Here is a 12,725-nt window from a genome sequence, read left to right on the forward strand (position 1 = left end):
TTTCACCACCACCGTGCTGCTGACAGTCTACTCCCTTAACCGCTGTATGCTCTTGCATCCATTACACACCATCTCATTCTGTCATCCACACAGACATAATCAGTCGTTGCCTCCTGTTCATTCGGTTCACTACCCACCCTTCTCATCACTTGCCATGTATACCTGTGGATTATTTTGTTCCTAATGAGGGTATTGACTGTCATCAACCTCCTCTCCACAGAGATGTCCACTACAGCACTGCCATTCTCATCCACCTCTGTAGGCACTCCCCACTCACTAACTACTCCATCCACCTTCACATTCCCTACTTTTCCTTCGTATCTCCAATCAAAAATACCCTCTCATTCCTCTCAACTTTTTCTATGCACGCTTCCACATTTGCCCAGAACTTTTCTTTCTCTCTGGAGGCACCATCTTGAGTTTGTACACACACACACACACACACACACACACACACACACACACACACACACACACACACACACACACACACACACACACACACACACAATCGCTCACGTTTCTATCCCCTCTTTTAATGTTATCTACACAATCCTCTAACAAAGTGAACCATACTCAATTATATTCTCCTGCCATCTCTTGCACACAACAATACATACACTTTCTTTGACCCTCTCATTCTCACCTACTGCTGCGGATAGATCCCATCCATACTCCCATTCTGTCACACTCTCCCTTCACCATTTAGTCTCTGTTGATCCACATATGTCCTCTTTTGCACCATCAAACACCTGGATAACCTCTCTCTTTCATCTTGTCATTCGCACCCTTTACATTCCATGTTGTAGTCCATACCATGGCCCTTGTTCTGTCCTTGGTTGTCACCGAGGCTTATGGTTTGCATGTGTAGTTAGTTGATTTCATGGGACGGGCATTAACTCTCAGCCAACCCACTTGGTGGCACGTAGGGAACACGTGTTGGTTGATTATAAGGTTACCAACCAACGTATTAAATGATTTCCTGATTTGCAGGAAGTCATTAGGCTTGTCACTCAGTGTAGAATTACCCAAAATAGAGTGCCACTACACTAACAGACTGGATGATTAGGCCCCCATCACCATGCCTCTGCCCTGCTCCTTCACCCAGCACCCTGCCTCTGCCATGTTCCCCCAACCAGCACCCTGCCACTGACATGTTCCTCCACCCAGCACCCTGCCTCTGCTCTGTTCCTCCAACCTGCACTCTGCCTCTGCCCTGTTCCTCCAACCTGCACTCTGCCTCTGCCCTGTTCCTCCACCCAGTACCCTGCCTCTGCACTGCTCCACACAGAGCTCCTTGCCTCCAGCCCTTCCCTCTTTCCAGTGGGCAAGGGCAGAGAGCATTTTATTTATACTCTTGGATAACATTACTTAGGAAAGCTCTTTTTTTTATTGTTAATAAAAGGGTTACTTGGACCTCCCCAAAGGTAAGAGTGTCTGATAACATGAATATCATCATGTGTATATAAAAACAAAGTTTATAATAAGTCATTGGGCCGAAAAGGTTAAGCTGTATTGCTACTGGTCTAATAGATTCATGTGTTACTACCGCAACATCATTCAAGGATTGCACACACACACACACACACACACACACACACACACACACACACACACACACACACACACACACACAAGGAGTGTCCAAACACTCTCACACGCCACTAACTGTCACTAACACCTAACATTCCTGGTTATGTCAATGTTGTCAATGATAATCACAAACTAACTTTGAAGGCTATGCTGATACTGTAGTTATAAGTGGTATTAGTAATGTAAAATGTGAGGACCATGAAAAAGGGTGTAAGAGGAATGGAGGAAAGAATAAGGAAATCTTAGGAGTTGGGGATGGGAAACATGTAAAACAAAAGTGAAATCAGTAACGAAGGAGAGAATATAAGAAAGGAAAGGAAAAACTAAAGTGGTGAGGAAAGGAATGAAAGGTAACACAATGAGAGAATAGGAAGACGGATAAACAGAAACTGTTTTGCTGAAGTGAATACACTAGAATCAAAATCAACTTTTCAATCTCTTGAATAATACAGCCAGGATTTGAAACTGCCTCCTTATGAAATACTGTCCAGATGTATTACCACTTTCTTCATTACCACCAACAACCACTTCCTCCACTGCTTCCCTCTCTCCGACTACTGACTTCCTCCTACCCTTCCGACACTGGTTTCGTCCTTCCTTCCACTCTGTCCCTTCTTATTCGCCTTCCCTTCCCCCATCGACTATCTCTTCCTTTCCTTCCTGCAGTGGTTCCCTGCCTCCCTCCACATTCCCTTTTCTTCCCTTCCAACACTTCTTCCCTCCCTCTCTTAATATCTTCTTTCTTCCCTTCCTTCATTGCTTTTCTCTTCACTTCCACTTTCACTATTTCCCTTCCTACACTGCATTTCCCATCCTTCCATTTTCTCTTTCTTTCCTTTCTTGCAGTTTATTCCCCTTTTCTTTCACTTTTTACTTCTTTCCTCTGGTACCCTCTTTTCCTCCTTCCTACCCTTTTCTCGCATCCTTCATCTTTTCTACTCTCTCTCGCTCTTTGTACTGCCTCGCTCCTTCTCTCGCTGTGCTGAGTAGGTCCTTCTCTTGCTGTTCTGCCTACCTCTTTCTCTCCTTGTACTGTCTGCTTCCTTCTCTCACTGTACTGCTTACCTTCCTCACTTCATGTAATGCTTGCATCTTTTTCTCAATGTACGGTACTGCCTCACTCCTTCTCTCACTGTATTATCACCCTCCTTCTCTTCCTGTGCTGTCTCATTGCTTCTCTCCATGTACTGCCTGCCTTCTTTTCTCCCTGTAGGCTACTGCAGCCCTGTTAACTCCTTGTCATGCCTCCTCGCTTCCATCTTTGTACTGCCGTCTTCCACTTTTCCCTCTCTTGCCTCCTTCCCTTCACCTCTTACCTCCATGTTTTATTCCCTCTATTATCTCCGTTTTTCCTTCCCTTTGCTGCCTCCTTCCCTCCCTATGTCTCTGTAGGGCTTTCATTCCTCACTGCCAAGGTGTATTTTCTCTCTCCTTCCTGCGAGTACATTATTACTCTTTTCATTCCCTGACTCTGTTATTTGCCTCCTTTCCAGTATAACCTCCCTCCCCTTCTTCTGTGTCTTCTCCCGCCCGCTCACCATTCCTTTTCTGTGAGCATTTCCCTTCACTGCTTCTGATAACCCAGTGAGAGGTGCCTGACAGCCACTCAACATTGTGGGTAAACTCCTGTTTCAATCCAACATTGAAATAGAAAAATTCACCCAATTCACCATCCACATGCACTACAATCTTAGCGCCATCATATACAGTACTGTATACTCTTTATGACGTTCAACAGCTTTCCATTTACTCCATATATTGTATATAGTTAATATTTCCCACATTCCTTGTCCATCAGTTCTGTCATATTCTTTCTCCAAATCCATGAAGGCCCAGAAAACTTCTTTCCCTTTTGCAGGAACTTTTCCACTAAGAACTTTAGGATTAACCTCTTATACACACAACCTTATCCCTTCCTAAAATACTATTGTTTGTCTCCAACTGATTCCTCTGTTATTTCTTTAACTCTGTCAAGAATGTCCTACCATATACTGTTCCTATTACACTAAGAAGACAAATGCCCATATGATTATCACATACTTCTTTTTCTCCTTTTCCTTTATAAAGGGAAATAATTATACCTGACTTCCAACCCTCCGGGACTCTACATTCCTCCTAGGCCAATCTGCACATCTTTCATAATCACTCTACCAGTATCCCTCCTCTGCTTCCACATTTAAAGACACCTCATCAGTTCCTGGGGCTTTCCACATTTTGACTTTCTTCATTGTTTCCACTACTTAAATCCTACTGATCTCTTCCTCCCTTCTCATCTCCCTCCTTCTCCCACCCGTTTCTCAGCCACTTATAGTAACAAGCCATTCATTCTTTACGTTTAGCAATTCCTTAAACTTTTCCATCCAGTTGTTCACCTTTTCTTCCATCTCCTCTGGCAGTCTACCACTGTTATTGTTAGCTGGGTCTTTCGGGTGTGGGCAATCAGGCAAGTTAGCTGCCTACTGCGACTGCAACACAATGGCGAGGTGTTCAGGAAGTTAGCCAAAGAAACCTTGATGGACTCTGAAAGAACAATAATGGCCCCCAGTCCCGTGCAGCCCTTAAATGGGCAGGGGGTGCTAAGAATCTCACGGTTGCCTCAATTACAATCTAATTCCTTTGTCAATGCAAAAAATACAATTAAAATTGGTAACTGGAATGTGAGAACGCTAAATCATGACGGTAAAATCGATGAGTTAGTGAAGGTTTTTCAAAATTACGGACTTGATATTTGTGCTCGACAGAAACTAGATTAACTGGAGTCGATAAGTTGGATTTGGAGGATGGTATACGTTTATTGATATCTGGTCGACAGGACGGAATGCATTATCAGGGAGTAGGATTGTTGCTGGGTTGTAAGGCAAATAAGGCTTTATGTGAGTGGGATCCTATAGATGAGCGATTGTTATACGCACGGTTTAAATCAAATCATGGCAACATCAGTCTGTTTGTGTGTTATGCACCTACTAATGATGCACTCGATGAAAGGAAAGACACATTTTATGAAAAGTTGCAAGAAGGAGTAGGAAGGGTACCTAGACATGATGTTTTGATCTGCGTTGGAGACTTTAATGCAGTAATGGGATGTTCAAATGAGGGATTTGAGGCATGTATGGGTAAGATGGGAGTTGGTAGTAGGATGAGTGAAAACGGAGTGAGGTTTGGAAGCTTCTGTCTAGCAAATGACTTAGTCATCGGGGGCACACTCTTTCAGCATTGCAATATACACAAGACAACTTGGGTGTCGCCGTGTGGAAAATATAAAAATCAGATTGATCACATCGCTATCAGTAGGAGGCATAGAAGTTCTCTGCTAGATGTTCATGTTAAACGGGGAGCGGATATTGGTAGTGACCATCAACTCAGCATTGCAAAAATAAGGTTTAAACTTAAAAATCAGAAGAAGGAAAAATCTGGTGTTGGTAGATACGATATTGTTAAGCTTAGAAGGGAAGGAGAAGAAAAGGAGGAATTCAGATTAGAATGCAGAAATAGGTTTTTGGTGTTGGAAACGTTGGAAGAGGGGGAGAGAAGTGTAGATGAGATGTGGGAGGATGTGAACAAAGTTTTGCATGAGACTGCTGAATGTACGATTGGAAGGAGACATAGATTCAGGAGAAAGAAATGGATATCGGAGGAAACGTGGGATATGATAAAAAAGAGAGGTGAGGCTAAATTGAGGAGTGAGATGCAATGCGTTGATGAATGAGAGATTGAATTAGCAAGAGCTGCGTACTGGAGTTTGAATTCAGAAGTAAGAAGGTTAGCTAGGAGAGATAAAAGAAGATGTGTGGATGAAAAGGTTGCAGAGACTGAAATCTTAATAAACAAAAATGATGGACAGAGTCAAAGAATAGCATATGAATCGATTAGAGAACTGAGTGGTAATGCAGGTAAACGCAAGGAAATACCATTTAGAGACAGAGAAGGAAATTTATTGACCAAAGATGGAGATATTAAAAACAGATGGAAAGAGCATTTTGAGACAGTTCTTAATAGACCAATACCACCAGAAGAGGATATACCGTCTGCTCAGGAAGATTTAAATATAGAAACAGGAGAGTTGAGGCTTGCAGAAGTGGAGAAAGCAGTAAAACAGTTAAAGAATAATAAGGCACCAGGGGAGGATGGTTTATTTCCGGAAATGTTTAAAGTGGAGGGGGATAGATTAATAATGATCTTGACCAAGCTATTCAATAAGATATGGGTGACGGGGTTACTACCGTCAGTTTGGAAGAATGGTGTAATTGTTAAAGTTCCGAAGAAGGGAGACCTGAGTGAATGTGGTAATTGGAGGGGAATCTCTTTGTCACCGATAGCTTTGAAAGTTTTCAGTAGAGTGTTGTTAAATAGGTTGGAGCCGGTGGTTGAGGGTATTCTGAGGGATGAACAGGCTGGTTTTAGAAAGGGACGTGGTTGCAATGATCAGATCTTTATAGTTAGGCATTTGATGCAGCAAGTTAATGAAATGAGAGTACCGTTAAGTCTATGTTTTGTTGATTTTGAAAAGGCTTTTGATAGTGTTTCGAGAGAGACTATGGGGAAGATCATGAGACATTATGGAATACCAGAGGAGTTTGTGAGGGTCATTATGAACATGCATGAGGACACATTTTGTAAAGTGATGGTTGATGGTTGTCTGAGTGATTCGTTTGAAGTCAAGTCCGGAGTAATTCAAGGTGGTGTTCTATCGCCTTTACTATTTATATTGGTCATTGATTACATTATGAAACGCGTTGGAACAGAAACCGGTGCAGGTATACTTTGGGGAGAGAACAGGAAACTTTTGGATTTAGATTATGCAGATGATATAGTTTTGATTTGTGATGGGCCAGAAGAGATGCAGAGAGTGTTGGACTGTTTGGTGAGTGAAGGTCGCAAGGTGGGTTTGGTTATTAATTGTGGAAAAACTGAAATAATCAATATGAATATGGAAAATGCGCAGGAATGTGTAATTGGAGGTATGGTTGTAAAGCAAGTTGATAGGTTTAAATATTTAGGTACTTATTTAGCCAAGGATGGTTCTTTGAACTTTGAATTCGAGGAAAGGTTAAAGAAGGCTAATCAGGCAATGGGAATGCTTAAAAATATTTGGAATAATAACAATTTCTCTGTGCATACAAAAATCAAACTTTATAAGGTAATGGTTAGGAGTATCTTAATTTATGGACACGAGTCTTGGTACAGCACAGTGACTATGGAAAATAAATTCTTGGTGTTTGAAAATAAAGCACTTAGAAGAATATTAGGAGTTAAGTGGTGGGAAAGGATACCAAATAGTAGAATTAGAGAAATAACGTGAGTGCAGCCGATCGATGAATATGTTAGATTCTCACGATGGAAGTGGCTAGGACATGTGTATAGGAGACAGGGAATAGTACGAGGTACACCAGGGTGGGTGGCACTTGGTAGGAGAGGTAGAGGAAGGCCAAAAGAGACGTGGGTGAGGACAATGAGACGGGAAGTTGGAGATGAGTGTTGGGGAGATCTTGAGGAGTTAGCACAAGATAGGATGTGGTGGTGTGAGTTCATCGAGGCCCTATGCATCCCCGAGGGTGCCACAGGAAATGATTGATTGATTGATTGATCTTTTTTATCACTTTCTACTTGTAACTCTTTACCTCCTTCCGGAACATTATCTTTAATATCCTTCAATTTACACCCTGATTCCTTCCAAATTCCTCATCCAGTCTCTTTTTACTCTCTCCTACTAATCTTTTCATGCCTGTCTTCTTCTTCACACGTAACTCTCTGTTCCATCTATCAACGCACTCCACGCCTCTGCTTCCTATCATTTTGCTATAATTATGCTTTCTTCTTTTGCACCACATCTTGTCTCATCTCTCCATTCTACCATGCTATTCTTTGCATCCGTTTTCGCCTTCTCATTAACCCACACACCACCTCACATGCAGTACAGATTTCTTCAGTGATTCACTTGCACACTTCATCCACCTCCCCCACCTGCTCCAGGAGAAATTTACTCAATCGTTCTTCCACTTCTCTCTTTTATCCTGCCTTTTTGGTCACGCACTTGCAACATTTCTACCCTGTTTAAAGGACTATTTCCTACTGCCTTTCCCTCCTATTTATTTTTCGCATCTGTACCTTGATTTGAACCAGCATCAAGTGGTTGTTGGAAAGTCCACTCTTCCAGCCTCTGTATACCTTCACATCCAGCGGACACCTTCTCATTTTCTCTTCCATACACACATAATCAGTCATCGCTTTCTGTTCATTCAGTTCACCACCACCCTTCTCATCACTCGCCATGTATATCTGTGGATCAATAGTGCCTAGAGAGGGTATTGGCTGTCACCAACCCTTTCTCGGCGCAATGTCCATAGAGCACTGCCATTCTCATCCACTTCAGGCACATCCCATTCAACAACATCTTCATTCACCTTCATATCCACCATTTCTCAAATTTCTCACTCCTCTCAAACTTTTCCATGCATGATTCCATTTTTGCCCAGAACTCTTTTCTCACTCTGCTTGCACGATCTTCCGTTTGAGCATACACACACAATCTCCCACGCCTGTATTCACAGTTTTAATCTTACTCACACAATCTTTTAACCAACTGGTCTATACTCTTTTCTCTTCTCCTTCCATCTCTTGCACAGAACAGTACATACATCCTCTTTTGCCCTCTCATTCTCAACTAGTCCCTCACATATACCCAATCCATACTCCAAATCTCTTACACTCTCACCCCTCCATTTGGTCTCACACAATCCACATATGTCCATTGTTGCATCCTAAAGGGCCTGGACTATCTCTCTCTCTCTCTCTCTCTCTCTCTCTCTCTCTCTCTCTCTCTCTCTCTCTCTCTCTCTCTCTCTCTCTCTCTCTCACCTCTTCGTTCGCACTCCTCACATTCCACACTGAAATCACATAAATCTCAGCAACTTAATCGTTTCTCATCTACCCTCATAACTCACTAACCTTCTATTCTAAACTTGCTTGACTCATTTGCTTTGATCAGAGTTGTGTTCTACATTTTTCCACAAATAATGCACCCAATCCTCCGTCATTTACACACCAATTTCACTCACTCCTTGACATTGTTTCCTCACTTATTGTACGATATTACCTCACTCACCCGCCTCTCACCCTCTGCTTCACTCAGTCATGTTCACACTGAACACCTTCCTTCCCTCACTCAACTAGATTATAATTATTCATTCATGTCACTGAATTATAAAACTTTAATTATAATAAGCACTCTTTTTGAATATACCACTTCATCTCTCTCTCTCTCTCTCTCTCTCTCTCTCTCTCTCTCTCTCTCTCTCTCTCTCTCTCTCTCTCTCTCCTGTTCCATCTCACTCTGCCTCTCCCTCCCCTATCATATCTCATTGTGTCTCTCCCTCTCCTACTGCCATTCATTTTGCCTCTCCCTCCTCTACTGCCTCTCACTCCCTCTCTCTCTCGCTTTGCTACTCCCTCTCACTGCGCCTCTCCCTCTCATATCCTTTCACAATCTGCCTCTCTCTCTGCTACTCCCTGTCACTCTCGCACTCCCTTACATATTGCCATTCACTGTCCTACTCCCTCTTTAAGGCTCTCTCATGCTTCCTCTCCCCTTCCTCTCTTTTCCTGTCCCTTTCTTTCTCTCCCAGCATATCTTTCTCTTCTACCTTTTTCTCTCTCCAGCTCGTTTTTTTTCTCTTGGTCATCTCCCTCTCCCCATTTTTTGAAGCCTCTCTCCTTCTTCTCTTACTCCCTCTTTATCACACTATACCGTCTCCCTATACCTTTACATGTATATCTGTCCAATGTTTGCCTATATGCTTTCCCTCTTGCTCTCCTGTTCCCTCCTCGTTTATCCCTCTACTTTACCACCGTCTCTTCCTTACTATTCCTTGTAACTCTCTTTCTCTCTCTCTCTCTCTCTCTCTCTCTCTCTCTCTCTCTCTCTCTCTCTCTCTCTCTCTCTCTCTCTCTCTCGTTCTTACCACTACCCAGAAGATGAATGCTTCCCATTTTCATTATGCTATGTAAGTTTTGACAAGTAATATGTCATGAGAGAAATTATAATACTAGAGGACAATTATACAGGACAAAAACAGCTGCTGGTATTAAAAAACAAAGTGTGTGGTTTTCATGCTTGTATGTATACCTGTGTGTGTGTGTGTGTGTGTCTGTGTCTGTGTATGTGTGTGTGTGTGTGTGTGTGTGTGTGTGTGTGTGTGTGTGTGTGTATGTGTGTGTGTGTGTGTGTGTGTGTGTGTGTGTGTGTGTGTGTTTGTATGTGTGTGTGTGTGTGTGTGTGTGTGTGTGTGTGTGTTTTAGTGTCACTTTGGGGTGGTGGGCTCTGATATAGAGTAATACAGTATATGTGTTTATATGTGAGATGTTTCTAATCGGTTTTTAGAGGAAGGATGGGGCAGGTGGTGGTGTGTGTTACAGTGTTGGGGTATATTAGTGTTCATTGATTGTGTGAGTGTGAATAGGCTATGTGTGTATGTGTGTTGTGTTTATAAATATTATATTACCGGTATATAACCCAGTGTTGCATGCAGTGTATGTTGTCTCAGCATGTACAGTATGGATTTGTATGTACCTACCGTGTGTGTGTGTGTGTGTGTGTGTGTGTGTGTGTGTGTGTGTGTGTGTGTGTGTGTGTGTGTGTGTGTGTGTGTGTGTGTGTGTGTGTGTGTGTGTGTGTGTGTGTGTGTGTGTGTGTGTGTGTTGCTTAGTGGCTCTGTGTTTGTGTTTATTTGTCGGGGTTGTTCATGGCTGCATCAGCGGGTGATTTTTATTATTTTTAAGCAAGGAAGAAGGATCAAAAGGCCAGCATTCCTCAAATTTTTCATAAAACAAAAAAGATAACAGAGAGCTACTGTAAATTCAAGATCCGTTATTTTCGAGATGCCTGAGCACACTGCTTTTGAAAGACTGGAGATCATGGGCAGTAGGAAATACAGACAGAAGGAGACAATTCCATAGTTGGCATGCTGCACAGTGGAAGGACTGGGAGTAACGATTAACTCTTGGATTAGAGAGTTGGAGAGATAAGCGATGAGAGTTTGTTGGTTGACGTGTGCTTCGCCCCCGCCGTAGTTGTGGAGGGATGCAAGCAGACAGTTTGGAGGACCAGTGACCATAAAGGTAGTGACGTAAGGGATCTAATGTTGCTGCAGTGTGGCAGATAGACAGAGGTGGAAGGGAGCCAGTAAGAGGAGGAGAATTAATGAGACGGAAAGTATCTGACTCCATCTCGTTGAGAGGAGCTGTACTGTATGTGGGGAGCCTCCTCATACATGAGAGTTCTTCACAGAGCAAATATAACCTGTGCATAAAGTCAACAACTGTGCAAGGGTAAAGAAGGCACAGGGTCGGCTAAGCACACCTAATCTCCTGGAAGCAGATTTTACAACACAGGTACTGTAATATGTTATTTCCAAGATGGATCTCAAGTTAATGAAACCCCAATAATTTTTAAAGGTAATGTAGGATTAAGCTGGATATTGTTATGAATTAGAGAGTACTCCTGTGGAAGACTCTCTGGTCGATAGACGTAAGAACTGAGTTTTTTGATGCAATAAAAATGACAAGATAACTTATACTCCAATCAGAGATATGAGCTAAGTCAGACATAAGGTGTGCCTTAGCCTGATCCCTTGTTTGTTGAAGTGACTGCTAAAATGGAAACTGGGGGATGCAAATGGAAAGGTGGAGGTGGAGTCATCAGCGGATGAGTGGATGGGTTAGACGTGCAACTTATAAGGTCAGTGATGAATTAAATGAAGACAGTTGGTGATAGGTCAGAGCCCTGAGGAACAGCACTATTAATAGCTAGTGAAGAACGGTGGCCGTCTACAACAGCAGTTATAAACCGACCAGAAAGAAAGCTAGAGGTGAAGACACAGATAAGATAGAAACCATAAAAGGGCAGTCTGGAAAATAAATATTTATACGACAATCAATCGAAAGCCTTTGAAGTGCAATGGCACAGCTATTGCCAAAGACCCGAAAGGAGGATGACCAGAAGTCTGAAAGGTAAGTGAGAAGATGGCCAGTGAAGCATTCCTGGCGGAACCCATACTGACGATCAAAAAGAAGGTTGTGGTAAGATGATTTAATTTTTGTTTTGTTAAGAAAAGAGCCAAAAAAAATTTAACAGCCGGATGCTAAAGCAATTGAGAGATAGTTACAGGGACGGGAATGGTCACCCTTCTTTGGGATAGGCTGAATGAGAGCAAACTTGTAGCAATAAGGAAATGTACAAGTTGACAAACTTGAAATAGTTTACATATTCAGGCTGTAACCACAGAGGCACAGCTCTTGACGACAACAGGAGGGACCCCATCACGTCCATATGCCTCGCTAGTAGTGAGGTCAGTGATGGCAGAAAATACATCAAAGGAAGAAATTTTTGTGTCAGCAATGAGGAAGTCAGAGGGGGGGGGGGTGGAAGTGATGGAGGAACAGTACCGGCATCGTCTAAGGTCGAATTGGAGAAGATAGTCTAACCCAAGAATTCAACATGATCATTAGAAAAAATAGACATAGAGCCATCGTTGTGGAAAAGAGGAGGGAAGGATGATGAGGTAAAGTTAATAGAAAAGTTTTTGACAAGATGCCAGAAGGAGCGGGAAGAATTCGATTTGGAGAGTTGAGAGCATTTAATACAAATTAAATTATGTTTAGCAGTGAGAAGAACAAACTTAGCCCGATTCCTGACAGAAACATAAAGGAGATCAGCTTCAGGGGTGGGTTGGCTCTAGTACCTTTTGTAGGCCTTCTCCTTTTTGTGGACAGTATTAGAACAAGCGTGATTAAACCAAAGTTTTTTGGCATTAGTCATAGGATACGAGAAAAGATTGTATGCTTTCATGCCCGAGAGAATACCCTCAGTAATGTGCAATGCACACTCAGATAGCTGTTGGCCATGAAAGCAATAATCATTTCCGGGAAAATCAAAGAAGTATGGTCTGAAGGCCTAACGATCTGCAGCTCCGAAGTGTCATAACTGACGCTTCTAGGGAATGTCCTTTTCGCTGTTCTGGAGTGATAGGTTAAAACGATAAGGTTGTGACTGCAGGAGCCCAACGGAGAGGAAAGATTAACAGCATCAGCAGAATGATTAGTTGTAAGGAAGGGGTTAAGAATGTTGGAACTCTCTC

The sequence above is a fragment of the Coenobita brevimanus genome, chromosome 36, assembly GCF_032717465.1.
Source record: "Coenobita brevimanus isolate Jiangsu-jjx chromosome 36, ASM3271746v2, whole genome shotgun sequence".
Classification (NCBI taxonomy): domain Eukaryota; kingdom Metazoa; phylum Arthropoda; class Malacostraca; order Decapoda; family Coenobitidae; genus Coenobita; species Coenobita brevimanus.